The 27,193-nt window shown below is 38.2% G+C and overlaps 1 long non-coding RNA gene across 1 annotated transcript; it reads right to left on the reverse strand.

Moving 5' to 3' along the window:
- On the reverse strand, positions 1–26,837 carry LOC131279899 (uncharacterized). The gene is made up of 3 exons (XR_009187396.1): positions 26,756–26,837; positions 338–392; positions 1–247 (listed from the first exon to the last, which is right to left on the reverse strand). It is a non-coding gene; the product is annotated as an uncharacterized lncRNA (long non-coding RNA).
- Positions 26,838–27,193: the final 356 nt, after the last annotated feature.

Here is a 27,193-nt window from a genome sequence, read left to right on the forward strand (position 1 = left end):
TGCAGGGGAGCAATTGATGGTAGGGGAGGGAGGGTGCAGGAGGAGATTGAGTTTGCAGTAGTCATATTGAAAAGTGACACTTTATTGGCAAAGACGACTTTATAATCCTGTCCTGGCAACATGGTCAATGTTAGCTTCTCTCCCAGCTGATGGAATGCAGTTTCTGGTTCCAAGAAGGCTCTTTATTCTGATACCATTTTTAGTTAAATATCTTGCTATGTTGAATCTCTTCAATCTGTGAGGTATTCTGGAAATGGAATATGGTGTAACATCATGGTTAGGACTGGATACGTGGAGTCTGACCAACTTGGGATCAAATCCTATGTTAGCCACTTACCAGCTGTGTGTCCTTGGGCAAGTTATATAACTTCTCTAATCTCCTGCTTTCTCATCTAGAAAATAGGAAAATAATGATAGCAAACATTATTATTAGGAGTAGTAGTATCATATTAATAACAACATTACTCATTTGTTCTAAGAATAAATATGATGTGGGTTGTAAAGCACCCACAACAGATTTTATTTAAGACAGAACAAATTTTCAGATAAAAGAGAAAAAGAGAGCAGTTCAGGCAAAAACATAATATTAGTAAATTATGATAATAATAGCTAACACTTATTGAGAATATATTATGTGTCAGGAAGTACTTTACATGCATGGCCTCACTGAATTCCTGCAACTGGTATGGCGGTGCATTAGTGAGGATCAGTTAGGATGTGTTGTGGTAACAAACAACTCCCACACAGCAAAAGGTTATTTCTCACTCATGCAAAGTCACACTTAGGCCTGAGCCTCTCTGCAACAACATGCCAACCTTCAATATTATGGCATCTCTTCAACACATCCAGCCATGATCAATGAAGCAGGGGAAGAGAGAACATGGAGAATCACACACCAGCCTTTGAGTGGTACCATTCAGACAAGCTCAAGCCTAACAGCACAGAAATGGAGGACTGTCTTCCCACAGATAGGCAGAAGTGAAGAGTGCTGGAAACCTTAGCATGCATTGCTAATGTCTGCTACAGTTAGAGATTAAACCACTTTGGCAGTAATAGAAATGGAAGGGAGAAATTGAAATAAGTATGCAACAGACCCATGGCCCTGAAAAGCCCAGATTTGAACCAATGATCAAGTTGGCCTTGCTTTTATCATCATTTGGCCCTTGTAGTTTTACCAAGAGTTTACCTCAGTGCTGGGAGAAGCCCACCTACTCCGTGAATTCTTTGTGGCTACTTTGAACATATTTTCTTTCATCACACTTTAAAAATAAAAAGTTTGTGCTTTTACCTATTCAAATTCCCAGGAACCAAGTAGTCATCCATGAGGTTTCAAAAGCTATTAGCAAAAAAAATTAAGAAATAAAAATAAAATAAAATACAAAAAAATAATAATTTTTAAAAAGAAGAAGAAAAAAAAAAAACTATTAGCAACCCAGCCTGTACCATCTTCATTCTCTCTTTTTGTGCTCTATAGTGAATTTCCTACCCTAGATTTTCTGAACTATGTGGCTCCTCTGGGCTGTCTTTCCTCATTGACTACTATTAGCTTAAGTGTTCTTTTTGCTAGTAGTCTTTGTCACCAAGACTGGCTCATAAGATAGGCCAAGCCTGCTTTCCTTTTTTGTAATCTCCTGTTTGCTCTTTTTCCCTTATTAAGAAGCCAATGCACCCTTTCCCTTTGTCATCTTTATTTTTCTCTCTCACATACTTTCAAAATTTTATTTTTCTTTTTACCAATAGCATCTATTTTTTGGTCCCATTGTAAACAAGTTTGTCCTTACCTTTCTTGCTTCCTTCCCTGCTACACATTTTTCATGAAGATCTTTTCTGTGATCCACTTTCCATTTTTATGTCTTTTAAAACAATACCCTTTTCTCTGCTTGTTTCTATTAAAGATTATTATAGTATTAAGTCATTAAAATATGTATCACTTAGCTGTGTCATTTTACTGCCACCCAGTCAGAGACCTTTGGAAATAACAAAATAATAGAAAATTACTCTCCTGTATAGAGTGAAAAAAGGAGGGGGAAAAATGACAGGGGAAAACAGATACTGAACATTAAAGTAAATTAGAAAGGGTTTGCACAAAGTGAACAAAGGAATAGAATCATCAATCAATGAATTTCCTCAATATAGCTAATCAATCCAAATCATTCTGGTAGAACAAAAAGGAAAGAATGAAGGAAAGAAGGGAGGACAAAAACTCTGTATTAGCCAAAAGGCTGCTAATGCAAAACACCAGAAATCTGTTGGCTTTTATAAAGGGTATTTATTTGGGATAGGTGCTTTCAAATACCAGGCCATAAAGCATAAGTTACTTCCCTCACCAGTCTATTTGGAACAAGATGGCTGCTGACATCTGCGAGGGTTCAGTCTTCCTGGGTTCCTCTGGGCTCAGCACCTCTGTTTTCTCCACAAGATCAGCTGTAGACTATGAGGCTTTCTTGGCTTTACCTCTCTCCACAAGGTCAGCTGAAGACTATCAGGTGAATGGCTCTGTCTCTCTCCCTGGGGCTCCAGCTTCAGCATCAAATCCAACATCAAAACTCACACATCAAAAACCCTCAATTCTGTCCTTCGCCATGCCTTTTACCAAGGGGTGGGGACTCAACACCCTAATGACATGGCCCAATCAGAGCCCTAATAATAACTTAATCATGCCTAGGTACAGACCAGATTACAAACATAACCAATATCTATTTTTGGAATTCATAACCATATCAAACTGCTACATTATCCTATTGTTTTTACTGCTTGAGTCCTTTTCCACACCTTTTACCAAGGGGTGGGGACTCAATGCCCTAATGATGTGGCCCAATCAAAGCCCTAATCATAACTTAATTATGCCTAGGTACAGACCAGATTACAAACATAACCCAATATCTATTTTTGGAATTCATAACCATAGCAAACTGCTATACTATCTCATTGTTTTTTCTACTTGAGTTCTTTTGCTAAATTTATCCTAAGGTTCATTCATTCATTCAACAATATTTCCCAGCCTTTATTATACATTGGGCATAAATGAGATATAAACTCCATTTTCACAGAGCCCAGAAACTCTGGGGTTCAGTCTTGGCTCTGGTACTTTAGGTTATATATGCAATGAGGTGAAAAATTTATTCAATGGAAATTCCCTAAAGTGATTCTCACTAGGAAAGCTGTCAGACTGAGAGAAGAACCAACCTTTCTCAGTAGCTCCAGGTGCTTTCCTCTATAGGGAATCAGGAAGTCTGGGCTAGTGGGGGGCAGGGGAGATACGGCTCCCTAGTCCATCAGCAACCATTCTACAGCCTGGACAGATGAGTCATTATAGAAGATATGGCAGAGTTCAGTGCAAGAGTGGAAGGAGGATCATTTAACCAATGTTCATGGGATTATTGGAAAGAAAATGAAGAGAGGGAAATAGAGACTTGTAGAGTAATAGCTGCCTTCTATGGGATATATGCTAAGAAACAAAGCAATGGGGAGAGAAGATGAAGACTTTATCCATGTATTAAGAATATACTATCCTCTTTGTCATTTCCATGTGAGGCTAGGAAAAGATTAGAAGTATGTGTAAGTAATTTGAATAGGAACATATACTGGATTACATGGAGCGCCAGAAATTATTTGGATTACATTTGGATTATCTGTACTTCCCTTAGAAAAATTTTCTCATCTGGAGAAATGAATGGTGAGATAACATGTAAAAACTCTGAAACGTGATTATTTATTAATATGATACCACAGTTCACATGTGTAGCTCCCTGGCAGGGCTGATATAGTTAGCTTACCAGCCCACCTCCATTTGGAGCAGCTGCTGCCTGTGCTGTACAGGTTGTTAAATAGTTTTAACATCAACCCTACCTCTGATCAGTTTTATGCATACTTACCTGAACCAGGTGAATCTTATCTAACCTTAGAGTCAAGGATTATGTTGGTGAAATCAGGTAAGCAGAACCTTTTATAGAATCTTCACAATGAGATTCATTTCTGGCTGAGAGTGCTACATGCGACACAATGGAAATATTTTATTAGTGTAATTATCATCCCTGGAAGTCCCTTGGATTTCAGGGGTCAAGGCAAAGACATTCCATAGAAAAGGTGTTTATTTGGAATAATTAGATAGCATTCTGTCTGGAGCTGGCAACCTGCTCCAGAAAGAGATGCTCTAAGGAGAGTGTTCTGAATTCTTTACTCTGGCCCCCACCCCAGTGGTGGAGAAATGAATCAGAATATTGACATGGAACTCTTTTTATCGCTCCTGGCATAAATTTGGTAGGGTCAAGAGACAGAGTTGACCTGAAGGGCATCGTTTGCCCTGAGCAAGCATCAACATGCCAAGCAGCACTGGGAATCTTAGCCCCTGCAGAGAAAAGAGGTTGGTTTTACCGTAAACTGGGAAAAACATCTTGCTTTGAAGTCGACATTAAACAGTAGATTGTCCTATGAGGCTGAAGCCACATGCTCCAGACCCCCACTGGCACATTAAATGATCAGCAGTGGACTCTTAGAAGGTCTAAGACACAGTTAACTCCTTCAAGCCCAGAAGGATTTGGGCTGCTTGAAGCAGAGATTTGCAGCCCTTACGATAGAACCCTGGCTTCCGTATAACCCACCATTTTCATTCCCAACCAAATAAAGGGATCTCAGCAGCTGAGAGACAAACTTCTTTTAGAATGTCCAAGTCAGGCTGGCATTGCTACTGCCTCCTCACAGAAACACAGCAATTTGCAAGCATGAAAATTCTTGGGGAAAGGTATTTTAGAAATAAGAATTTGGGCACTATCTCCAATTTTAAAAAATCAGAACAATCGAATTGCCTTAGCAAATGACTACAAAGTATCTGGTCAGACTCAATTCTTGATTTATTCAATTCATTCATTTGCTTGACAAATATTTATTGAGCATCTACCCTATGCTAGCCCACTCTTCAAAGTACTTGGGATACATCAATGAACATAATAAGCATACATAACAACAATAAATACAATAAACATTAAATTTTATAGTATGTTAAACAGTGTTAAATGCTATGAAAGAATGAAAAAGTGGAGTAAAACAAAATGGTGATCAGGAGGAGAGACTACAGTGTTAAATAAAGGTGATAAGGCTGAGCCTCAATAAGAAGGCTAGATTGTGAAAAAGAAAAGTGAGATTGCAAGCAGACCAATATCTAATCTTTCAAATGACTGGGAATTATGAAGACATCCAGATATACAAAAGAGATGACTAGGTGGCAGGAACTATGAAAATTTGGTCTGAGACTTATGACTCTAGCATTGGAGTGTTCTCTAGTATAGATTAGTCTTATGCAGGGGACAGTGGCTGCTTCTCCAGCATGCATCCGTTCTTCGTTTGCTAATTTTCCCAAATTTTATTCTGATATCCTCCCCTCTGTCATGCAACCCATGTGCTTGAGAGAAGACTGACTCCAGGAACATGTGACTCAGGCCCAAAGGTAAACAGTCCTGTACGGTTATTGACCCACAGGCATTTCCTTGATCCAATCAGAACAATAGGACTGAAGAAGCTATTTTCCAGGGCATTCTGGGAAAGATCACTCTCTCTGCCATGCTGTTGTATGGTGGGCTGATGTGATCTGGGTAACTGCTTGAAACATTTTGTTACCATGAAGGACCCCACCTGACGACTGTGTCAGCACAGAGGTCAGATTTAAGAAAATCCCAGGAAAACAGACCCAGAACCATGATCAAGCCATGCTTCCATACTCCTTGACATAAATAAATGAATCCACGTCCTTAAATATTCCAGTAGGAAAAAAAGTTTTCTGTTACTTGCAACCTAAAGCATCTTAACTAATAACCCAAACAAAAGGTTGCTGTGGACAGGAGACCCAATTTGGGAGTCCTTAATCATGAGAAATGTCTTATTCTAGCAGTCCCACCTTAAATCTAACCTCCCTTTATTAAAGATACAAATTATAGACCAAATCAACATTCTTTTGTGAGTCATAGAGATTCAAGTTGTTAAATCAGTAAAAGAGATACTTCTAGAAAACTAAAAATAGTAGAACACATTGGATTAGAAATGAAAGGTGCACAGGTTAAGGCAGGCTCAGGAGGATCAATTCTAAGGTAATTTAGGGGGAAAAAAATGACAGGTGCTCTCAACCTCCAGAATAATCAATTGTTTCTTGATTCCCTCTTAATGAAAATATTGTGCATTCTCTTTTCTTTTCTGCAATATAGTCAATGGATTTTCTCACCCTCTTTTTCTTTTTTTCTTTTTTTTTGCTTTTACTTTTTACATAGATTTGGTATTTTTGTTTTTAATAAAAGTGGAGGTGTTTCTGAGAATTTCTATTGCAACAGCAGGGCTTGAACTTCAGGTCAGCTGAAAGGAAGAGTGTGTGCTGTTTCCATGGAAACCATAGCAGTATAATGTCAGGTACTAAGAAACATCAAGAATGAAAGGATAAAATCCCTGCATCATTTTAATAAACACATCCTACTTACCGTTATTTAACCATAGTCTGTGTACACAGGTTCTATCTCTTAATAGCCACTCTTCATAAATTTCTTTTGACCACATCTAACCTTTTAACTTGCTCCTGATTACACTCCTAAGTAAATAAAGATGAAAAGAATGCCCTTCATTACAATATTATAAATTCCTTATTATTCTGAAACTCATTAGGTATAAGATATGTTTTATATAGGAAAAAAATGCTGTGGGTACTAGAAAGTTAGGGTTAACTTTAAACCACAGCAACAAGTAAATTAAGACTCAGGGATTATGTTTTGTCTTCAAGTCTCATTTTATACAAGAGGCCCCATTCTGGGTTATTTGTGGTTAAAAAAAAAAAAAAAAAAAGGAAAGAAAGAAACTTAATAGCTTTACCTCCAACCTTCTCCCCTACAAATGCCTGTTCCCTCAAGTGTTTGTTCAAGCAGTGTAATTTCTTATCAGAGGCAGCAAACAATATAGTCAAATGCTCATCAGGCCCCGCCTTAGGGAAACTAGAGGCAACATGGTACCATCCTTAGATTCACTCTCACCACCATACCTCAACCAAGGCGGTCCTTGTCAACTATTTTATCCTGATCTTTCCTCCACAGACCTACTAGTTATCAAGAGGGAAGGAGGGAGAAGTAAGAAAGAAAGGAAGAGATGAAAAAGGAGAGGGAGAGAAAGAAACAGGCTGTGCAGCACCGTAAGCAACTGGAGGAAAGAAAGATTCAGGGGTTTTCCACCCTATCAAGTACCCTGGAAAGGATTGGTGGGAGGAATTATTTGTATGTAGTACTATACGAAATCCCTTTATTTGTCTCCCAAACATGGCTTAAGGGAAATGGTGCCAAATTTCTAAAAAGTCTAAATAATAGCACCAGTGAGTAGAATGTAGAACTCAGAAGAGCAAAGCCTCTCTGTACCATGGCCTAAGGAGTTACAAGCACTCAAGGGAAATGGAAGCTTTTCTTACTACAGCCAACTAGAAGGGGATCAGAAACTGGTAGAGCCATGCCAATGTTAGAAACATCACAAGGCAACCCAGCACTAGCTGCCAGGGCCAGAGGTCTGGAGTTCTCCTGAAAACCACAGAATGAGGGGCAGCTACCCTAGAAGGAAGTAGAGAGGACAGGAAGGCAGGTGGTAGCAAGTAAGGCAATAATAGTCACTCACCACTGATAACTCCCCAAGGAGGCCTAAATCAGAAAAGAAGATGCATGGAGCTGCCAGCAGCAACTCTACCCTTAAGAAATACAAGCCAGAGGCTAAGATATGCACATCTTTTTCTTGGGTATCCCCTATAACCTTGAAAACTTGTGTATCAGTAGGCCTGTCACTAAATCATCTCTAAGTCCAAAGATACAAAAGACTGAGAAGTGCAATCTCTCCCCAGTCAGGACCTTAGCAGAGGCATTCCTTGCCTGATTTAGTCACCACCACGATTACCACCAACACAGATACACACCAGGTTTTAGGTCTGAATGTGTTATAAAAGTACACCAACAATATAGCCTTGCTTATAAACTGTATCCCAAAAGATGACCTGGTTTTGTGACATAATCTCACAACTTTTAATAGAGACAAGGGGCTGACAGTGCAGGTAATCATCTAATTCCAGAAAAAATTTTCAAATGCAGGTATTAAATACTCATATTAGTTTCTTGCTGCCACTGTAACGAACTACCACCAACTTGGTGGCTTAAAATCACAGAAATTTATTTTTTCACAGCTCCAGAGGCCAGAAGTCGGCAGGGCCCTGCCACCTCCATAAGCTCTGGTGGGGAGAATCCCTTCCTTGCCTCTTCCAGTTTCTGTTGGCTGGTGGCATTTCTTGGCCTGAAGCGTCATCATTTCAGTCTCTGCCTCTATCTCGTCCCACCTTCTCCTCTGAGTGTGTAAGCTCCCTCTGCCTCTCTCCTCTAAAGTCGGAATAATCTCCTCATCAAAAGATTCTTATCTGAATCGGTTTTTTTCCCCGAATATAGGAATGTTCACATGGACCATGGATTAGGATGGGGATGTACCTTTGAGAGCCACTATCAGGCTACTGTATACCTTTCAGGATTATCACTGCGTTATTATACCAGGAAAATCCATCAGTTCAGACACCAGTAATCTGGTCCTTTGGTCTTCAGGGGTGACTACTATTTGGAATATGTAAATGACCTTCAAATGATTATCTTTCTCTATCCCACAGGGAGACCCCTCCTTTAAAGCCAAAGGGTGGAATGTGGTCACCACTCCCCCATTGGAAAGAGAAAAAAGATAGTATTCCAGAAGACGAAGAGCAAGGTAGTTAGCAGGTAATCATATGTTTCTTAAATGCCAAGACTTCTTTAGACTGGGCATCTTGACATGATATTCTCAAATCTGATGTGCTCAGACCAAGTACCATGGATTTAGGTAGGGATAGACTTTACTAGCTCAAGGAGGGTTCTATGAAAGAAAAGGATTCAATTACATTGGCCACAATGCCAGAGAAACTAAATAAAGACTTTAAGTGAAGCAGGATGGGACAGGTCTCCAGATCCCCATTGAGTCTTAGGGAATGGGAAGAGTGAGAAAAAATACAAACTGTATCAGAACCCTACAACTAATTCATAGAGTTAAATTTTGAAGATAATTTAGAATATCTAGTCTAAGTATGGACAAATCTTGCCTTGGGATGTGTTCGATTTTACTTCTAAAGCTTAAAATGAATAAATGAATCCATTTGAATAGGCTTACTTGTGGTAAACACTATCTAGTCTTCCACAGACCTTGATACATTGGCACACTACCCACATCAACCATTCATATTATTACTTGCCTGGCTTTGGAAATTATTTCACTCAGTTCCTGAGAAAAACAGAAAACTTGAGTCCCAGGCAAGTTATTTGTGCAAGATCACACAGTTTTGGAGTTGTCAAAGCAACTCAGGTGGGAATCTGAATGTGGAAGTGAGAGTGGATGTTTTAGTTTACTAGGCTACTCAAACAAATACTGTGAAATGGGTCGGGTTAAGCAAATGGAATTTGTTCACTCATGGTTTGAGGCTGGGAAAAAGTCCAAATCAAGTTGTGATCAAGGCAATACTTTCTTCCCAAAGATTGTGGCATTCTGGGGTTGGCTGCCTGCGATTCTTGGTCCAAAGCTTGTCACATGGCAAAGCACATGGCATCTCCTGGTCTCTCCCTTCTCCTCCATGTTCTGGGTTTCATTGATGTTCAACATCTTGCCCCCTCTGAGGTTTTCTTTCTCTCTATCTGAATTCCATTTCTCTTATAAGGGACTCCAGTAATAGGATCAAGACCCATCCTGATTGGGTTGGGCCACCCTTTAATTGAAGTAATCTCATCAAAAGGTCCTACTTACAATGGGTTCACACCCACAAGAATGGAATAGATTTAAGAACTTGTTTATCTTGAGTACATACAACCTCAAACCACCACAGTGGAAATGGGTATAAACAGTTCTGGCACCCCGTTCTCTACCATCCTACTGCCAAGTCTCCCCAAGCCAACTCTCACCTTAATCCTAGAGTTTGTGCAGAACAAGCCAGTCTGTCATATCAATAGTCTAGCAGAAATTCTGTTGGTGACATTAGGATACTCTTTTTGTCCAAAGGACTATTTTCAATTGCAAATTATATTTATACCCACTTATCATAAGGCATACCTGTCCACCTCCAATCCCTCATTTCCACACATACTGAAATCAATGGATGCTTAGTGTAATAAGATATTTTTAGCAGTGGTCATTATATTTGTTTTTACAATCCAGTTTTTTTCCTAATATAAAAAATATTCTGGATCATAGACCATCTTACAGATTTTCAAACTAAAGATGAAAAAAACTAGTTTAAAAGAAATTTTATTGTTAAGTACAACCTTAATGGAATTTGCCCTTCTGGCCTTTGAAATATGAATCCATAATCTGACCTATCAGACTACACTATTATTTCTTATTCTCCATGGGCCAGTCTACACACTGAAATCAGTTCTCTGATTGCTCTTTCAGAGGGTCCTCTAGGTCAACAAAACCTAAGATCACAAATAAAAAAATAATTTAAGAAATCAAATAACAAGTATTGCTGAGGTCAGAACAGAGTCTTCCTTTAGTGGTCAGGTTTATATGCAGGGCAAATGCCTTGCAAAGCGGCCTCTCTACTATTAATTCAGGTTTGAGTATGTGTGTGTGTGTGTTGTGTAAGAGAATGAGAGAGAGAGAGAGAGAGAATATTTCAATTTCCCTGAAAGCTGCATTATCAAAGGTACTCTTTAGAATAAGGTGGCATTTGTGGATTATAAGAGTAGAAAGAATGGATTTGAGAAAAGAAAACCAGGATGCTACAGAATTTTACTGCCAGTTTGACAGAATTATTTCCTCTGTTTTTGGCTGTGGCTGAGCTCTCTCACCTCAGTAATCAGCCTTCTTTCAAAGGAAACAACTTTATTTCACGTCTCTGCAATAAATTTCTAACAGGAAGAATTCCAAAATTAAAACTTAAATGAAGACTGGATCAAGCCTGAAGGAAGTCTTTAAGAAGAAAACAAAAATTGCTGCCAGTGGTGTGATGGCCCCTTTCACAACAGCTCCCACCACTGAAGTTTTGCCAGAGCTTTTCATTTTACAAATCACTGCCACCTTGCCACCGACTCTTTCCATTAAAAGGATATCCTTATTTTCAGCACATACCTTTATTAATGAAAACTAAAATGACAAGTGAACTCCAAGCTTCTTGAATCAGTCTAAGGGCTTCCTTTATAACCTCTTTTTAAATAGGTGAAGACAGCCTACAAAAGATATGTGGGTGAGAGTTGGGTAGAAGAACTAGCCTGGTCTCCTTGCTCCAGATGTAAGGCCATTGCAGAAACAAGCAGGTCACTAGAGTTCCTACAGAGCCCCACCTGACCTCAGTCCTTTAATTGAATGTCAGCTTACATTGTGGTAAATATCAAAGAGCAAGTATGAGTTTGGTATTAGGGTTTGACCCAGGAAACTTAGAGCGACTTGAATCACATGCCAAGTTTATATGCAGAACTTTGAGTTGGCATCAGATTCTTAGTATACTGTCTTTGAAAAGTTCAATAGTACATGACTGGTTCTAATATTGCCCTTAGTTCTTTATTCCTATTTCTCTTCTAATTCTAAATACATGAGTCTCTAAAGAATTAGGGAAGAATTAGCATAGTGGCTATGGCATTAGTAACCTCAGACCTCGGATCCTAGCTCTGCCACACACTACCTATACCACCTTGGGAGCAATGTTTCCCACTTTAAGTTTCAGGTTATTCATCTGAAAAGATGGTGAGGAGAACAAACTATTATCATAAGTTGAAATCTGTAATAAAAAGGAGGGTGTTATTCACCAGAAATTTCTCCTCCACTGAAGTCTCTTCTATTGGCTCTTTGAATATTGGTATTACTCAAGGTTTGGACTAAGACCTTCTCTTCTGTCTCTATGCAGACCCCTCATTAAGGGATGGTAAACATAAGGCAGCTTTCTTTGTTCAACCACTGTCCCTTGAAGTTTCCTCTGAGGCATTATTTCTTCCCTGCCACTGATGACTATTCCAACTATGCTTTTGTTTATTTTAGGTAACAAAGAGTTCAGAGGTTGCTTAAGTAGAAAAATACAGTCATATCAGTAATTAAGATGTCCAGTACTATGTATAATTTAATCCTTCAAATTTATTTTGAAACTTTGGTGTCTCTGGTCTCTTAGCTGAAACATACTAAGATGGAAAGAACAGAAGGGCATGGTCAGCTATCTCACTCCTTCCTCACTTAATGCTTCTGCTCGTCTTCCCTCCTATTACTAACCTGGATTTCTTAGCCATACAGATTTTGAGGAAGGCATAATGGGAAAGTATCCGGAAACAAAAGAGCTTTCAATTGACTGGTCCTGTGTGTTGAGATCTAGTGACAGAGTTTCTGGAGCTGGTATATCTAATATCTAAATATCTTTAGAGCCCGTGGCAAGCACCTGGAACTTGAGATATCCCAAACCAAACTCAGTAGTGGGCCCCCAACACATGATACTTTAATAGTAATTTCTGCCTTGTGCCACTTTCTACCAACTGAACAATATGATAAACCTAGAGTTGTTCTCGTCTCCTCCATCTCCCTCACCACATATCAAATTGGCCACCAGATACTATTGACTTTATTTACTCAGAACCACTCAAAGGTATTCCCTTACCTCCTGCCTTACTGCCCCTTCCTTGTCCAGGCCACTGGTAGCTCTTCTCTAGATTACCTTCATGAAATCATAGCTGGTTTTCCATCACTTCCCATTTTAAATTTCATTTTAATGCCTTGCTCTTTATAAAGTGATCCTTCACAATGACAAAGTGATCATGCCATGCTCCCACCCAAAACGTTCCACCAATCTCTCTGCCAAAAGATTTACCCAGATTCATTAACCTGACTTTAGACTCTTCCTTTTGTAATCCCTACCTACGTGTTTGCCTCATTTTTCTCATCATAGCCTGATTCTCAAGAAATTTTAGGATAATCTCATTTCCTCAGCCTTACTGGATTCATTAAATCTCTGTGTCAGAAGTCAATGTGGCTCAAACAATTGGGCTTCCATCTCCCATACGGGAGGTCCAGAGTTCGATTCCCAGGGCCTGCTGGTGAAGGCAAGCTGGTCCACACAGTGAGCTGGCCAGAGCAGAGAGCTGACCCACGCAGAGTACTGACCCACATGGAGTGCTGGTGCAGCAAGATGACACAACAAAAAGAGACACAAAGGAGAGACAATAAAAGATGCAGCAGACCAGGGAGCTGAGGTGGTGTGAGATTGAGCGCCTCTCTCCCATTCTGGAAGGTCCCAGGATCAGTTTCGGCTGCCATCTAAAGAGAAGACAAGCAGACACAGAAGAACGCACAGCAAATGGACACAGAGAGCAGACAACAGGGGTGGGGGGGTATTAAAAAAACTCTTTTTCACTGCTTCGGATACTTCACCTTTCCCCCTTGCTCCTTGGAAAATTCTTCCCTTTCAAGGCTCAGAACAAATTTCATCTCCTCTGAAATACTTCACTCACTTTCTTGCCAAGCTATGCTAGGTTTCCTCTTTTTTTTCCTTCTATACCACTTTCTTCACACTTCTCTGATAGAAACTTATTAGGTCTTATCATATTCTATTTATATCTATCTATTCCATTAGACTGTGAGGTTCTTGATTTGGAGCACACGGTAAAAATTCAATAAAATTCGATGCATAAATGAATATATCTATGAACTGAGCAATTAGCTTGGATATTAAAGAAGGAACAGAGAAAATATATAAGGTTAGGAGGCTGGACATTCTTTAAATAAGAAATTTCTGCTAAGATAAACTGAATAATATTTTGTTTTATATGAACTCCTTTTTACAGAAAGAACTTTCTGTTCTCAATTTCTAATCAAATTTGTATTTTTAAAATAATTCTAGTTATTCCTTAGGGTGGAGGGTATGCTGTTCTGTATTTTGTCTGCTGTTTTGGAGAAGGAGGAGCTCTATGTTATGCTTTGCAAACAAATAGGCTAATTGTGACCCTGAAGTATAAGGCATTGGAAGGCGGAGACTGTATTTTGTTTGCTCTGTACTCCAAGGAAAATTCCTGATTTATTGGAATGCCCAGTAATTGTTTTTTAATAAATAAACTAAATTAGAAGTCCCCCAAAGTAAACTCAAAAATATTATATTTATCTTCAAACTTAGAGCTTCAGGACAGATATAGAATAAAACCTATGGATTAAAAAAAAAAAAAGAGTTCTGAAAGAAATGATTCTTAAGATATAAAGAAATTAAACTATATTTATTGGATGTACAAATCAGAGAAGCTTGGCTGTGAAAGAGGAATTTCTTTCAAGTTCTCAGTCCCTCCAAGGTTTCTTCCAAGAGTCAACACAGAGGAAGAGGAGATGAGAGACAGAGGCAGGAAAGGTATGCAGCATCTGGAGTATCCATACTCACACTGGAATATACAAAGCAGGATGTGAAAAAGATGTCCCTCTGGAATGTCCTAGAATTGTTAGGCAAGAAAAGCTGTCCCCAGATATTATCATTCTTGCCCTTCAGATTTGCTTATATATGTTTTGTAGAATTATATTTCCCACTTAATGGTTTCACATAACCCTTCTACCACCTTCCCATATACATTAAACTCTCTAGCAAGGTGGTACTCAAGAGGTTAACACTATGGGCAGTGTAGACTGGTTCCTCCCATGAGGGCCTCCAGGCATTGTTCGGCTAATGTTCTACATTCTGCTAATGTGAATGACAACTGCAGAAATTTCCCAATGCCCAGGAAGGAAGAGACTATCATCAAACATTCCAACATCTCCCAATTCTCCTTCCCCACTCAATGTCTCTATTGCTGTATAAATGGCCTCATTTTTAACAGAAGTATGACAAACACAACAATAGCATCATTTTACAGCAGTACTAAAGCACATTTTTAAAATGCATTTCATTTCAAAGCCATTCTAATTTAAGCCTCTTGGAGTCTTTATTCTCCTCTCCAGAAGCAGCCCCTGTTTCTGAAAGCTACCGGGAGAGTTGAGGAATGTGGATAGCATCTGCCAGGGACAAGATGATGCCCCCCAAGTCTTTAGTGATTCACAGGTTGTAAAGTACTTGATTGTGCGGCTGTGCATTTACACCAGAAATTCATAAATGGGCATTTGCAACTTTCAAATGGCTAGCAGTTAATATCCCACCATTTCTAATACAGTCTCAAAATGCTAACATCACATTCTCTACCATATTACCTTTGATAGGTACAATTCAGATTTTTTTAGTGCATCCTTTTATCTAGGATATAGGGAATAAACACTGTTTTTGTTACCTTTACTTTTCCCAAAATCGATCTTAAATAAATCCGTCACTTGCAAGTGGGTGTTTTCAGTCTTTTTCAAATTACCCTGAAACACTTCCCACCTAATGAACATATTTACTTTACAGAAGATCCAGTTTTATATTGATTTCGGATATGATTTGGTCAAGCTGACAGCTATGAGCAAACGCTACACAGGAGTTGCTTATGGTTATCCCTATGACCAAATATCAACTACACATAGCCTAAAGTATCATAAAGATTATAGCTCTCACTGCCAGTTTCTGTTTTTAAAATGTCTCAGGGCAGAAGGACAAGCTGACCTAATCAGGAGGTCATTTGAATAGATTTTTCAGTGCAAAGCACAGCTAATGCCTGGTTGACATTCCAACCTAAAGAATTTTTTTCATCTGTGATTAATGAACTTGACATCCATTTTCCCCCTGCTTTTGCTAAACAAGTAGTTCAGGATTTATTGTTAAATACCACTGAGATCATAGGAAACTAAACTCTTTTGACTATGAATATATTGTGCCAGAGGCCAGAGTTTCTCCAACGAGTCCTGGGTCATAGTATAAATGGCCCATGGTCTCAGTCCACTGAATATCACAATTTCTCCAGAGAAGGAAACGTTGGAATAAAAAGTGGATTGCATGAGTTAGTGACACAGTAAAGCCATGGTTATGTGATGAAATTTAAAAATAAATTTTTAAAATGAGCAGCAGAACCAGGAAGGAATAAGATAGAGAACGATGGTGTCCCTTTAGCTCCTGAATGGCTGGCTTTTTCCTTTACTCTTGGCTTTTATATGACACTGCAATAGCCAGAAACTAGAAGATTAGAAGAGGAACATGAAAACCCAAACTGTCCTTCTCTCATTTCACTCATCTAAATGATCTAGAAGTTTGCTAGTAGAGACATGACACATATCCTCGCAGTTAATTTGCCACTATTAGGACATGTTAAATGGGTCCCTATTCCTTTCAAATCATTAGACAGTCTGCTGGCACAGACTAAGAATATCTGCCATCTGTATCTCTAAAAAGGACATATATGGTATGGCAATCAAGAATTGGTTTTTGTAGTTAAACTATCTGGCTGTGAAACCCTGCTCCATTACTTACTTAACTATGTGACCTTGGGTAAGTTATTTTTAACTAATCCCAGATCCCCTATGTGTAAAAGAGGGGTAAGTTATACTCCTCACAGTGCTGTCGAAAAGATTAAAAGAAACAATCCACCAATGGTCTTAATAGAGTAACTTACCAAAAATAATATCTCAACATATATTAGTTATTATTATTATCAGGTAGCTTTTAAAAAGCAAATAACATTTCCTATTCAAAATCCAAATTAGATCTAAATATGATTTACCAAATTTTTTCCTTGATATATAAGCAATGAATAACTATGTGACATACATATAAAAACAAATTCCCAGTGAGTCGAGAAATTGCAATCCTTACAACCATGGTAAGAAGGAAGTGACAATTTCAATTTTTTAAAATTAATTTCCTATGCTTTTTAAGCAGAGTGGATGTCCTGGCTCAAGCCTAAATACTGATTAACAGTGACAGCAAGAAGGAACAATGAATCAATACACGAAGTTGAATTGAGGTGATTGTTTTATTATAAAGGGAAACCATCCGTTACTAAATTAAACCATCATGTGTGAGTTACAGGTGTCACTACATGAATGTGTTGGCTGACTGGATCTCTGCTGTGAAGTGAAACATACGAAATTTAAACATACTTTTGGAACACTCTACACATGTTCATTTCCTTGTGAATTTTAATGCTTTTGTGAAAGCATAACATCCTACCCAGAGCATATAAATGATTAGTCTCAAAATTAGGCATGTAAACAAGATGTGGATTCATTAATTGTTCATTATCCCTGCCTGCTGCAAACATTAGCCCCGTGACCAGGCTTTGGAGGTTGCATATATAACATACACACACTACATTAGTACTTCCCTCTTCTTATATTCCAGGCTGAGAGTCCAGAATGGATACCATTTGCAATTCCTAATGGAGGCTCTAATTCTTACTTAGGAGCAAACAGTAGGGAATTAAATATATTCAATCTAAAAACACACATGAGGTGGCAATGCCATTTCACAAGGGATGCTGTTTAAACAGTTAACTCTGAGTGAACTCTGCCTGTTCTTTGGGAAGCGTTTCAGACCTTAATTACTGTATTCTGTGAGTCTGTGACAGATCATCCCTTTTTTACAGGCTTCTTGCCAGGGTAACCAGGCCTTTTTTTTTTTTTTTTTTTCTTTTAAGAACTCTACACTCAATTAGAACTAGAGTAATTAACTCTTTGTGGATTTGATCTGGTTTTATGGTTGAGCTTTGATTCTGGCTAGATTCCCTCCTTCTATTATCTTTGTAGTCATTCTCAAAGTGAAAACAATTAGGAACAAAATTTTACTCTCTGTATTGAAGGTAAAACTTAAAGTTTATTTTTAACTACAGAAAACAAATTGTAAATTAAACAATAAATAAAATAGAAAAAAGCTCCCACGGCAGCAACAGAAACCAACAGCGATGGGCACAGTGGAGAACAAGCTTCAGCACTGGACGTTTTCCCAGCTAGTCACACAACTATAGGCAAGTCACCTAACCATGTGCATGATGGGATTAGTAACACCTAATTCAGAAGGTTACTGGGACCATGCTTGGCAAACATCAGGAGCTCAATAATTGTGAACTGATTTTTCCTGTCTTCCCCATCTTCTCTCACAAAATAAGTAGCTCTGCCTTTTAATTGCTTGACTCTATTGTAGCACAAGGCAGAATAACTGTCAATCTGACAAGCTTTCAAACCAGTAGCACCCCACCACCATTCCGTTCCTCAGAGAGGGTCCTTTTGGGTGACACTGTCTGTTCATAGATCTAAGAAGAAGAGATGACAGACCTGACTTAAAACAGGGAAGGCTGGGATATGAAAGGTTATCCTGAGTGATACTGAATGCCTGGAGACACAGAGGAAAAGAATTCATTCTTTATTAGTGATATCCAAATAAAAATTGATCACATTAGGCTCACCATGACAAAGAATAATTCAATCGGTAGCTTCTTTTAAGCTAAAATAGAAAGTTTCTTTCTAAAAGTAATTCAGGAAAAGGTGAAAAAACTTCATCTAGCTAAAGATAGCCCTATCACTGTCTCTCTGTAATATTTTTTAAGCAATGGCTTTATAGATTCCTGAAACAACTGCATGCTTATTATAAGGAAAATGAAAGTGAAGCAATAATGAAAAGAACAAAATAAATAGTAAAAAAAAAATCACCAAAAACCTACCGTCCCTCAATAGCCATAGTTAAAAATCAAGCCCACTGTTTAAGGTTTCTCTTTCCTCATTTATATAATGGCAATTTTTTATTGTACTTAAATTAGCTGAATAAGAAGTAAAAATGAAGTATAAGTTTTTCAGTATCACATGTTTCTTTACCATGAATTTTTTTTAATCTCTCAAAAGTTGATAAAAAGCATTATAAAAAATGTTGGGATGTTAGAGTTATATTTTAAACTACATGTTTCAATTTTAGGTGGAATCTCTAGATTCCCTGCTATAAAAGAGAATAAACTTGGCACACTTAGGCTTCCTCTTCCTTCTGATATCACTTTATTTTATTTTTATATTGTTAAGATTTATAATATTGGCATTGCGTTAATTCAAACAGGGTTCAAAATTTAGTTCTATATTTAAATGGATTAAATACTCATCATTAGTACATTTTAATTATATTTTCTTCATTTCAAAACTTTTCAATTTATTTTACCTTTGGTCGGCTGAATTATATTTTCCCGTTAAATTTGGTTAGTTGTATAAATTGTATCCCTAAAGATTTGCACACAAAAATGTTCGTCATGCTTCAAGAACAACTTGCTTATGTGAAAATGATTGGAGCACACATCTCCCAAGAATGCAACAAACACTGTTTTCTAGCATTGAGTGTACAGGGAGGAATCTAATACCAACCTGGTATTTTCCCCTTTCTGGTTTTGATGCCCTTTTAGTTGTTTTTTAAACTTCAGTTCAGTAACTTCACTAGTATGTATACTGGCGTTGATTACTCTGTTATAATGTTTTCCAGGCATATGAGACCAATTCACATACAGATTCACATCTTTATACTAGGAAAAAAAAATCTATTTTATTTCTGTATAATTATTGCTGGAATCAGAGGTAAGACCAAGAGAATGTGAGAGTGCACAAGGGGTGTCCAATATACCATGCAAGCACTAACAAAGAAAATTAGCCTAGTGAAACAAATATCACACAAAGTAGATTTTCAGGCAAAAAGCATTATATAAAAGAGACAATTTGTAATGATAAATTGCTCAATTCCTGAGGAAAAGAAAATAATTCTGAAATTATATGTACTTAATAACACAATCCTGAAATTCTAAACAAAAACTGACAAAGCTAAAAGATAAACCCATGGTCAGAGTAAGACATTATAACAATCCTCTTTCAGCATCATATTGAAAACTTGGATATTGAAATGTTATAGAGATATAGAAGATGTGAATAACATGATTAACAAACTAAACCTAAATGACACATACAGAACACTGTTCACAATAACAACAGAATGTACATTTTCCTAAAGCAAAATAACACCCAAATTGGCAATATGGTTGACTATAAAGCACATAGTCAAAGGACTGAAATCAGAGAGATTCTTGGAGGAATACACTTAACCTTAAAAATGCGTAGATATTAGGGAATAAAGGCTAAAAGAGTGAATGATTTATGTACCTGTTTCAAAGAAACAGCAAGTTAAACACAAAGGAAGGAAGGAAATAAGAAGGATGAGAGCAGAAATTAATGAAACAGAAAGTAGACATATAATAGAGAAAATCAACAAAGTCAAAAATTTGTCCTCTGAAAAAAATTAAAATCAATAAACCCCTAGCAAGACTCACCAAGATAAAAAGAGAAAAGACAAACATGACCAACTTCAAGAATGAAAACAGATGTCTACAGATCCTACAAACATTTAAAAAGGAAGATATCATGAACTACTTTATTCTAATCAATATGAAAATTTGGAAGAATGTTTCCTTGAAAAATAATAGCCTATCAAAGCTAACACAAGAAAAAAGGAGAAAATCTAAATAATCCTATATCTGTTAAAGAAATTTAGATCCTTTAAGTAAATATCTTACTACAAAGAAAATGCCAGAGCTATAGGGCTTCACTGGGAAATTCCACCAAGATTTAAGAAACATGGAACACCATTCTTAAACCTACACTATGAGAGAATGGAAAAAAGAGGGAACACATTCCAAAATTGTTTGTTTGACTTTAATTTAGCCAGCAAAATCTGTACCTGAGCCTTACAAGGATAATTGCAAGAAAGGAAAATTATGTGAATCTCAATCAAGAACATAAATGTAAAATACTAAAATACTAAACTAACCCCCATGATGCACTTACACCCCAAATCTATCAAGATGCACTTCAAATCAAAAAGACAAACCCAATAGAAATACGGGCCAGATTTGAAGATGCAAGCATTAGCTTCCTATGGCTACTATAACAAGATTTCACAGTCTTAGTGGCTGAAAAACAGCACACATTTATTATCTTATAGTTCTATAGCTCAGAAGTCTAATCTGGATCTCACTGGGCTAAAATCAAAGTGTCAGCAATGCTGCATTTCTTCTGGAAGCTATAAGGGAGAATCTGCCTCCTCGTGTTTCCCCAATTCTACAGACAATGTGCATATTTAATATCTTGCTCGTGGCTCCATTACTCCATCTTCAAAGCCAGCAAGGTTGGTCTGGGTCCTTCTCATTTTGTCATCTCTCTGGTTCTCTCTTTTGATTCCCTCTTCCACTCTTAAGGACACTTGTAATTATACTGGGCTCACCCACATGGCCCTGCATAATCTCCCTGTCCTCAGTTCAGCTGGGAAGCAGCCCTAATGGCTGCTGCAACCATAATTCCCCTTTGCCCTGTAACCTATATTAGTCACAGTTCCTAGGGATTAGGCTAAAGACATCCTTAGAGGGTCATTTTTCTGCCTACCACAACAGTTATCACAAGAAGACAAAAAGCCAATAAAAACATGAAAATTTGTTCAGCCCCAATAGTCATCTAACTGTAAACTAAATCACAAAGATATAATACTATACTCCACCAGAATGGCTGATTTTAAAAGTCTGGTGACAATGGGGAACAACAGTCATGTTCATTTATTGTTTGTGGCATTTTACATTGGTGCAACCACTTTGGAAAGCTAATAGTATCTACTAAGGCATAAAAGATTAATACCCTAAAACTCAGCAGTTTCACCTCTAGGTATATAGCCAAGAGAAATGCATACATATACACACCAAAGGATATATACACAAATATTCAGAGCAGCATTAATTTTAATAGCTATAATTAGAAACAACCCAAATGTCTACACCAAGTGAAATAAGAAATAAATCATGATATAGTCATACAATGGAATATTACACAGCAACATACTTCTGCTGAATGGAATAACATGGATGAATCTCACAATATAATGTTGAGCAAAAGAAGCCAGACACACAAAAAAGTACATAATCTAGGACACCCTTTGCATTTATAGGAAGATCACCTTTGGGGATGGTAACACCTGAAAGAAAGTGTGATGGAAGCTTCTGGCAATGTTCTGTTTTGTAAAAATACAGTTACAACCTTGGCAATTTCGATGTAAGTTACATTTCAATAAAAACTTTCAGCAAATCTATTGAAATAGCGTATGCACTTTGTGTAAAAAACATAGGACCTTCTTCAGCTTTCAAGGATATGATGTAAACGCATCCCTGGCCAAGGCAGGCTATGGTACCAAGACAGCCCTCACAGTGGGCACATTTGCTTCCTGTCAGAAGAGCCAAATATCAAAAGGCAAGAGGTTAAAATGAATTAAAATTTATCCATTCCTGAATCAAATGAAAATGCTACAGATAGAAGAGACTGTTCTTATATTTGGACTTTTTCAGTGACCTAAATGTAACCATTTCAAATTAGTTAAGTAACATTATATTCAACCTTTCGAAAAGAAGGTTTTGCCTTTTTATGAGAAATTGGCATTTTCATCATCAAGGAGGTACGCAACCTCCTTGACACAGTGATTCTCCAAAGAAATCATTTCATTTCATTGTTGTGGTGGTTGTTTTTTCTAAAATAGTGAGCTTGTCTAGAGTCACATCACAATCTACAGGTAGGAGAACAGCAGCAATGTGTGCCCACAGGGAAAAAAGAAAATGGGCATTTCTAACTGCAAAGACCAGAAATCAAAGCATTCTAATGAGAATGCCAGCAGTAGTGTGACTAAGCCCCGGCCCCTGTTTTGTTTTTGTTTCTGGTCTGGTTTCGAGAGCATTGCAAACGGGTAGGTACAGCAATAATAGTAAATAATATCTACTTTTATATAGTACTTTCTGTTTGTAAAGCACTTTCATTTGGACAGGTTTCATGGGAAAATCTGTCTTTTGAATCAGATCCATCCTGGTTCAAGTCACAGTAAGATTCCTTAAAAGTTCCCTCACTTTAGACAAGTCTCTTGATTGTGCTTCAGTTCCAGCACGCGCACACTGGAGGTAAGGAACTACCTGAAACATGTCTATGCGAGGACTGACTGTGCTAATGTAAGTAAGGTGCAAAGCAGAGAGTAGGCACTTTACAAATACTAGCACTGCCATGATTACCTCATGTGGCTTTCAAAATAACCTCGGAGGGCAGAGACTGTGTTTGTTTACCTACCAGAATGCCTACTTCATAGTAGGTGCTCAGGAAATCTTTGTTTTACGAGCGAGTGAATTCATAAATTAATAAGAGGAAGTAGGGTAGGATCCATTGTCCTGGTTTTGTATGAAAAAAAAGTGAGGTTCAGGTTTAGCCAAGGTCCCACTGCTAGTAATTAGAAAAGTTTGGTTGCAAACCCAGTTTTTCTTACTCCAAACCCAATGTTCTTTCCTCTGCTTCAGCAGGGCTCAAGACAATATCCACTTGCCCTGCTCTGGATGTTGACATTTTATCTTCATTTCGTATGTGAGACTTGTTCTAAGTTAAAGAATGCCTGGACTCGGTTCAGGAAGAAATTCAGTAAACAAGTTTCACACTTATGCTGATAGCAAGTGATATTTTAAAATACCTAAACTATGATAAAATGTGGAAGCACTGAATTTATACAGTGTTCAAACATTTAATGCAAAATAAAAATATCACCATAGGAGGTATTAAGTAAATAAATCCTCCCTGGGTTTTTTCTTGAAGCTATTGCCTTAGAAAATTAAACATAGCCTGATAAATGTCTTTCCCTAAGGCCTTATGGTAATTCTGATGCAGCATGTTAAGTCATTTAACTAAGGTTTAGAGAGTTTCTTCAACTAGCTAACATCTGGGCTGTCCACACACCTTGCTTTTACTGATGGAAATGTGTTCATTATGAGCAGCATACCAGGGAACTTATGGGCACGTCCATAGAATTATAAAAATGCATTTAAAAATGTCAATATGTTATCTGATATAGTACGTGCAATATGACACGATCCAGAAGCATTGGGTAGCAAATGAGCCTTTGGGTGGGGAGAACTTTAAAAAGCAAGATTTAGGAAAAGTAGAAGAAGAATAAGCTAGAAATGAAGCCAGCAAAATTATGGACAGGGGCCTCAGGAAAAAAAGGCCCAGTCTCTGGTGGCCACTGCCATTCCCATAAGTTGAAGTCTGAAGACCCGAGCTCCAGGAACCCCACTCAGAAATTATGAAATTGCTCTGCACATCACCAGGCTGCCTCCAGGCAGGGAGGGCTAAATGCCTGTTTCCCTTCTGTACTGGAGGGAGGATGGGGAGGACTCAGAAATCCAAGGGGAGAGAGAAGACATTTCAATAGAGTTATGAACTACATGATGAAGTTTCTAGAAACTACGTAGGTTATTGAAAAGGTCACTGCACTAGACTTGGGTTCTGCAGAGTGCTGCAGGGTAGAGGATTTTGGTGCCAGCCATAGCGCCCCATGTGTGTGCCTTCTTACTGTCATTATTGTTGTTGGCACTTTTTCCCCAATTACATTTTTTTAAAAGATTTTTTTTTAATTTATTTCTCTCCCCTTCACCCCCGCCCCCCATTTTCTGCTCTCTGTGTCCATTCGCTGTGTGCTCTTCTGTGACTGCTTCTATCCTTATCAGCAGCACTGGGAATCTGTGTTTCTTTTTGTTACATCATCTTGTGTCAGTTCTTCATGTGTGCAGAGCCATTCTTAGGCAGGCTGCACTTTCTTTCACACTGGGCGGCTCTCCTTATGGGGCACACTCCTTGCACGTGGGGCTCCCCTACACTGGAGACACCCCTGCGTGGCAGGGCACTCCTTGTGCGCATCAGCACTGCACATGGGCCAGCTCTACACAGGTCAAGGAGGCCCGGAGTTGGAACCCAGGACCTCCTATTTGGTAGGCAGATGCCCTATCCATTGGGCCAAGTCTGCTTCTCCCCAGTTGATTATTGCTAAGATATAGGAAATCTACTGGTCGCATCATACTTATTTTATATCCAGCAATCTTACTACATGCTCTAAATGTTTCTTTCCACTCCCTTAAGGATGTAGCCCAACTCCTTAACATGGTTTCAAGCCTTTTATTCTTTAGCCACGCTGACGTTCTTTCATGTTTTCAGACAAGGCATGTTCTTTCTTCCTTCAAGCTCTTCACCCACATTCTTCACTATGCTTGGAATACCATACCTGCATCTTCTCTTCCCTAACTCCTAGTAATTCTTTAAGTCTTAGATTAAGTTTCTTCTGGAGTTTTCCTTATCTCCCCCAACCTGACCATCCCCACCAACAAACTCTGATCAAGTGCCTCAGCTGCATATTTGCATAGCAATCATGTGTTTTTATGGATTCTCTGTCATAGAACTTTATATGCTATATTGAAACTCTTTTTTATTACATGCTTGAATAGACAGTTAGGTCCTGTGAAGGTAGGAAGACATATCTACTTTATTCAACATATGATTCCAAATACCTAGCACATAGGTCACATAAGAGCTAAAAATTCTTTTTTTGAATGGATGAAGAAATAGATGAATTGGTTATTTCCAAATCCTCATGATGGCTGTGATGGTTATTCTTTTAACCATCTTAACTCAATTAAGCTATAGTGTCCAGTTATTTACACAAACAATAATCTAGGTATTTTCTAGAGGTGGCTAACATCTAGAAAGAGTTGACATTAAGTCAAAGTGATTACCACAGAAAATGTGGTGGGCCTCATTCCAATCAGTTGAAGACTTTAAGAGCAAAATCTGAAGTTTCCCCTAGAAGAAGAAGTTCTGCCTCAAGTCTGCAAGCATAAAAATCCTGCCTGATTGGTTGTCACTGTGGACCCTGGGGGGAGAGGGAGAGAGGAATAGAATAGTTGGAACAGTGGGTAACTGGAGGCAAAGGAAGTATTCTGCATTATCCTGCAATGATGGATACAGGCCACTTTAAATATCACAAAATTTATAAAGATGTATATTCTAAAATGCAAACCATAATATAAATCATAATGTAACTAAAAATGTATAAAAGTGTACAGTCTAAAATGTAAACCACAATGTAAACCATAATGGAACCATGGTTAGTAGCTATGTTTCAACATATGTACATCAGTTGCATCAAATGTAACACACAGTAAAAAGATCATTGCTGGGGAAGGGGGAAAAGGGTTTGATGTTAAGTATATGGAAGTTCCCTATGTTCTATTTGTGACTTTACTATGAGCTAAAACTTTTTTGAAGACATAATAAAAAAAAAAAGAAGAAGTTGTAGACACTGAGGAAGAAATGGAAGAGATTGCCTTGGCACTGTACATACAAGGCAACACCTATTACAATGATGAAAGGCAAAATGTGAAAAAAAAAAAGTTTTATGATATTTTTCATTTTTTAATGCCCCAATTTATATTTTTACTTTATTTCAGTTTTTCTAAATTATATGTATTCTATTTCTAATCTTTAAACCTATCATTACTATTTTATTATCCTATTTATAGAATTTGGCACTATATTAGACTTCATTTTTTAAGAAGTTTTGGATCACAGAGGGGTTCAAGTATGGTAGGGGAGGAGTGTCATTGATGGGGGGTGCATGCATAGGAGGGAATTTTCCATGACATGCATGCAGGGTATATAGACATCTTCAGATGTTCTTTGGGTATTGACATAGAGGGTAGAGTATCACATGACAATTGAGGGAGTGCTGAGTTCCCATTCCAGGAAACTCTGTTGCACTCCCCAATGGAGCAGCAACAATCCCCCAAGTACAAGGTCAAAGACCAGAGAAGAAGGATGGTCCTATGATGGGCCCTTGATGCTGATGGTTATGCTTATGAGCCTGTGTGCTTAAAATTTCAACTAGGCCTAGAGCTGCAGGGTACCTAAGAGTTACATCCTGAGAACCTCCATGTTGCTCAAATGTGGCCACTTTCTAAGCCAAACTCAGCATATAAATTACCTTCAGTGTGAAACATGACTCCCAGGGATGAGCCTCCCTGGCACCAAACAATTACTGCTGGACACCAGCTGGTGATGCAACTAGAAAAAGACATTGAATAAAAGGGAGAAATGGTAAAGACAAATGAGTTTATAGGCTAAAAGACTTCAAAATGAGTTGGGAGGTCATCAGAAGGGTCGTGTTTATGCACATCTCAGCAGGATCTCAGAGACAGCCAAAATAGATACAACTCCAGATAGTGGTGCTACAGAGAAACCCAGGTCCTACAATCATGGCAGATGGCTCTGGATTACAGTCTTGCCAGTGGGTCCTACTTTGGAATTTGTACTCCTGAGTGTGATGGAATTGGACTCAGATGTGACCTCTCTACATATGTCACTTCTGTCACTTTTACTGAACACGTGGTTGGTGCTGGGGTTGGTGTATGCTTGGAGACTT

This window comes from Dasypus novemcinctus, chromosome 9, assembly GCF_030445035.2.
Source record: "Dasypus novemcinctus isolate mDasNov1 chromosome 9, mDasNov1.1.hap2, whole genome shotgun sequence".
NCBI lineage: Eukaryota > Metazoa > Chordata > Mammalia > Cingulata > Dasypodidae > Dasypus > Dasypus novemcinctus.